At 39.3% G+C, this 5284-nt stretch overlaps 1 protein-coding gene across 1 annotated transcript in view; it reads left to right on the forward strand.

Moving 5' to 3' along the window:
- The first annotated feature begins 889 nt into the window (after window positions 1–889).
- LOC116700756 (beta-2 adrenergic receptor) overlaps window positions 890–5284 on the forward strand; it is a 21013-nt gene continuing 16618 nt past the window's right edge. Inside the window, exon 1 of the mRNA XM_032534193.1 lies at window positions 890–1171. The gene's annotated coding sequence lies outside the window, so the exon portion shown is untranslated. The remainder of the gene's footprint in view (window positions 1172–5284) is intronic.

Raw genomic sequence — 5284 nt, forward strand, 5'->3', positions numbered from 1 at the left:
ATTTCAACAAGGTCCAGAAGCTTTTTTTAATTTACAGTGTCTTTTTAAAATAAATAAATACTTAAAAATCGAGTCTCCAATATCTCCGAGATGCCTCAACCTATTCTCGTTCCGTCTGTCTGTCGTTTTTTTTGCATGATAGTCAACATCAGGGCCATTTCTTTTTAGGAACTCTACAAAAAAAAATGTAAATAGTTTTATATTTGTGTTAGGCACAGTGTATATTTTTATTAACCTTGATTGCAAAGACTTAGAGAACAATTATATGAAGCCAAAAGTCTACATCATTATTGTTCTCTGTGGGATTTCAATACATTTCTGTGAGATTCAATTTCCTTTAGTATTTTCTTTGGTATTTATAGTCATATAACAATGTAAACATTCATGTGACATCCCTATTGTGCACAACAGGGCTGAGGTTATACAACATTATTACACAAGGAAAACCAGGCCAACCAAAGATTGGAAAAAATGGCTTAGAAAATAAATACAACAGTGTATTGTATGCAGTCTCTCAGAAACATATAGTGAAGCATATGAAAACTTTATAGGACTTTAAAGTTGTTGTTATGTTTTAAACTGTTTAACTGCAGCAGCCAAAACCTAAAGTGTCTTGTTTACATGTATACTGCAGCTGTACTGTGTGTATGTAAAGTAGGGTGGTGCTGAGAAAGACCTCAGGAAACCTGCCCTAAATAAATAAAGCTTAAAAAACTAATGTTTCCCAGAGGGCAGTGGGTGCTGTTGAGCTGTCAGTGCACTGCAGACATGCAATATACACTAAAAGCCAATCCTTGTCCTCTGGTAGGCTACTGTCCTGCTGTGATGTCACGAGGGCGTGCTTATAAAAAGGGTGACAGGCTCAGCTGCTTCAAAAGGGCAAGTGTGGTTGAGGGCTGAGAGAGTGTTTATGCATGTAGGCCTATGGGAAAGAGAGAGCGAGGCTGAGTATGCGTGTATGTGTGTGTGTGTGTGTGTGTGTGTGTGTGTGTGTGTGTGCGTGTGTTGGTGTGTCACACACAAAATCTGACTTTCATAATGCTGTAGAAGAGGAAGAGAGACCACACACTGACTGACTCACAACACATTATAATGATACTTTGTGTTGTGGATTTAAAGGCGTTTGGATTATCAAGTCACTGGATTGTAAAGCACAGAACTGAGCCCGGAGGTAGGTCAGCTATGGTTTTTCTGTTTTTGGTACATATGCTTCCTGCATACACAGTATTCACATGTGTGCATGCATGCTGTATGTAGGCCTATATTTCAAAAACACCTACTCCTGATACCTCCTGACACCGAGGCTATTTTAAGACCATGTCTTGAGTGTCTACTAGTTTAAACATTTCAGAATTGTTAAAGCATTCAAATTATTTAATGTTATTAAATCCTTTCAAATATTTTTACACTGTAAAAAGGTGCAGATTTGTTTTTTACTCAATTTAACAATGGTGAGTTAAAAGTTAGTGTTAAAGTAAGTTGTTATTGAGGTGTAATGAGTAATTTGAAGCATTTCTACCATGTGATCGGAGTAATGTTTTGCAAATACATTTACTGCACGTTTTTGAAAGTAGTAGTATGAAACATATACATAAAATATCTTTTGGATATTCTTTTCTTTATTCTAACAGTTGCAACACAAACAAGACCTCTGACCAAACAAAAGTTTGCAGAAAGGTCAGAATTTGTGTTTAGTGTTAGTTCCTCAGATTCAGTGAACCCAAATTATCTTTCATTTGAACATATATGGTTTAGTTTATGAGGCCAGTAACATGTTTTATGGCTCAGTTGTAATTAGAGCGCGTGCTACTCTCTCTTCCCTCACAGTTTGGTCTGTACTGTAATCAATGTATTCTGAGAATCACTGCAAAAGCTCGGTGTTCTGTGTGCATGTGCATTTTTGTGTTTGCACGTGCACTTGTTTTGATGTGTTCGTGCGTGTACGCTTATGTGCATCTCTTGTGTGCTCATTATAATTACGTCGCCAAGTTATCTCTAAATATTGGGGTATTCATGTCATAGTCAATCTTGTGTAAATGTGTGTGTGTGTGTGTGTGTGTGTGTGTGTGTGTGTGTGTGTGTGTGTTAAACAGCTCAGGTGGGGGGAAGAACAGAAACGGACTGAGCACAGCTTCTTTTGCAAGATTGATTATGTAATAGTGAAGGTAGCCGCCCAGATTATTGATCTGATCAATGGGGTCAGTGGACTGTCACGAGGCACCATAAAAGGGTAATCAGTGCAAAGTGGGAAAGGGTCAGCCGCTTTAAGCTTTATGAAGGAAGCAACAAATGCACTGAACATTTGACAAACATAAATAAAAGACCAAATCGGTCCTTTAGTTATGTTGCCTAGTGTTGGATCGTGCGCGATGAATTTACAGTGCAGACACTGTGTCGGCCTTCATTCATTACCAAAACAGCCTCCCTAGCATCCGTAATGGAATTTCTTTTTTTTTTTTTTAAATGAGTCTGCCCTCAACTTTCCAGCAGATCCATCACACTCTGGCACCGTGGTCTTCTCTAAATGGAAATGTGTTAAGTTGAGGACATTTTAGGAATGATGACTAATTGCTGTGGACCGCAGACAGCATAATTGACAGCATACTAACACTGACACTTAATATGCACAGTATTACCACATGTAATGACACTGTAAAGCTTTTACTTAGGGCAGTCAATTCATTCCAGTGGTGAAATAATAAAAAAAAAAAAATCTCATCATGGTACACCTTGGCATTTTGAAATACAACCCAAAATGTAACCCTTTACTCATTGACCACGGGAGAACTGGGTAAAAACTTGTGAATCAATGCATCTTTTTACAGCTGGCGTTACCATGTGTTGTGAGTGTTTGGATTGTATAGGAATAAAGCCTACGCACATTGATCTACGTGTACATGCAGTTTACCAAACAATGGAGGTTGTCTGATGTAAAAACATAAAACGTACATGATGTTCTCTTTTAGAAGAGCAACTGTTTTGTGTAATGGAATCGAGTACCCAAATGCAGAGACGAGTCGGGAAGGCAGGAGAGAGTTCGTAACTAAGATTATTTATTAACAAAAGGGAGTCCAACCAGCACGGGGGAAAAAAACAACACAATGGAAAAAAACAAGTCCCAAATCCAAAGAGCCAAAAATACAAAAAGTCCAAAATCCAAAAGGGTCCATAAAGAAAACAAAAACCGGGAACAAAGAAACTGGGGAAAAAAAGTCATGGGGAGAACAACAACCTCAAGAAAAGAAATGCAGCAACAGGCCAACAGCAAACAGCACGCACAAACACACCAAACAGATATAAGGATCTGACACAAGGCAAAGAAAGCACAAAGACTAAATACAGAGGGTAAGGAGGAAACAAGAGGCAGGTGACAAGAGGGCTGGGAAACAGGGGGAAAACATCAGGTAATCACGGAGGTGGGAAAACACAGGAAGCAGAACTAAATACAAGACGAGACAGAGACCAGACTTCAAAATAAAACTGGAAACAGAACGTATACAAGACCAGACCAAAAAACCTTACAAAAAACGCAAGACAAGACAGAACCAGGCTAAGAAACATGTACAGGAAAACAGACTACACAATAACACAGGACATAAACGCCAAACTACAGCAGCAACCACACAAATAAATACACTGCCACCTACTATGAAACAAACGGGTAGAATGCAGTAATAATCACTAGGTGTCTGCTGTCAATTGAGACATTAGAAGAGCCTTTACGCACAGCTAATCTGCCCTGTATGATTAAAAGTTAAATAAATGCAGCAATATGTAATAAAATATGCGTTGTCATTCAGTCCTGGCAGGTGAGTCGCTATGCAGTGGTGGAAAAATTAACTAACTTTTACTTACTATAATTAAAATTACTAATGCCACACTAAAAATACAGCAAAAGTCCTGCATTGAAAATGTTACTTAAAGCTATAGTGCTTAGTTTCTGTCGCCCCATGAGGAATTCTAAGTGATGACAACAAAACTGTTGGCAAGTCGTCCCCCATTCTACGCAGTTGCTAGTGGCCAAGGAGGACCAGGGATGGGAAGCAACAAACAAACAAATGCTTCGTAACTGTACTCAAGTAGATGTTTCAGATATTTTTACTTTACTATTTAATTTTTTTGGCAACTTTTTACTTTTACTCCTTACATTTTAACACAAAAATCGGTACTTTCTACTTCTTACATTTTACAAAATTGGCTCGTTTCTTACCTGTTACCTAGGTTCAGAGTTGGGAAGTAACGAAGTACAAATACTTCGTTACTGTACTCAAGTAGATTTTTCAGATATTTTTACTTTACTATTTATTTTTGTGGCAACTTTTTACTTTTACTCCTTACATTTTAACACGAATATCGGTACTTTCTACTCCTTACATTTTACAAAATTGGCTCGTTACTTTCGTTTTGTACAAGACGTTGTTATGTCGGAAAATAGCGCGGATACGCGCCTCACACCGCGAGCGGGTGCGCGCGCCACACGGAGACAAAAGTGAGAGAAAAGAAAAAGCGCTGTCCGGAGGATAATCAGCTGAGATTGTGTGTGTGTGCGTCTTTGAGAACTGTAAGTCGTATAATTTATGTTGTCAGTTCACTTAAGCCTGTTGTATTCGTCTACAGTTCTTCACATTTAAAGTAAGTTAGCTAGTGGTTTTGGTGTGTTCTTCACCTGTTAGCGAGGGGTTTTGGTGTGGTCTTCACCTGTTAGCGAGGGGTTTTGGTGTGGTCTTCACCTGTTAGCTAGGGGTTTTGGTGTGGTCTTCACCTGTTAGCTAGTGGTTTTGGTGTGGTCTTCACCTGTTAGCTAGGGGTTTTGGTGTGGTCTTCACCTGTTAGCGAGGGGTTTTGGTGTGGTCTTCACCTGTTAGCGTAGGGTTTTGGGTGGTTTCACCTGTTAGGAGGGGTTTTGGTGTGGTCTTCACCTGTTAGCTAGGGGTTTGGTTGGGTTCACCTGTTAGCGAGGGGTTTGGTGTGGTTTACCTGTTAGCTAGGGGTTTTGGTGTGGTCTTCACCTGTTAGCGAGGGGTTTTGGTGTGGTCTTCACCTGTTAGCTAGGGGTTTTGGTGTGGTCTTCACCTGTTAGCTAGGGGTTTTGGTGTGGTCTTCACCTGTTAGCGAGGGGTTTTGGTGTGGTCTTTACCTGTTCACCAACCTCAGATACTGTAGTTTAGTTGACAAGTGGATGGTTACTTTTACTTGAGTAAAGAAGTTGAATCAGTACTTATATTATTATTATTTCTTTATTTACAGACTCAAGGTCCAAATGATTTAAAAACAATACAAGAGG

The sequence above is a fragment of the Etheostoma spectabile genome, chromosome 13 (assembly GCF_008692095.1).
Source record: "Etheostoma spectabile isolate EspeVRDwgs_2016 chromosome 13, UIUC_Espe_1.0, whole genome shotgun sequence".
Classification (NCBI taxonomy): domain Eukaryota; kingdom Metazoa; phylum Chordata; class Actinopteri; order Perciformes; family Percidae; genus Etheostoma; species Etheostoma spectabile.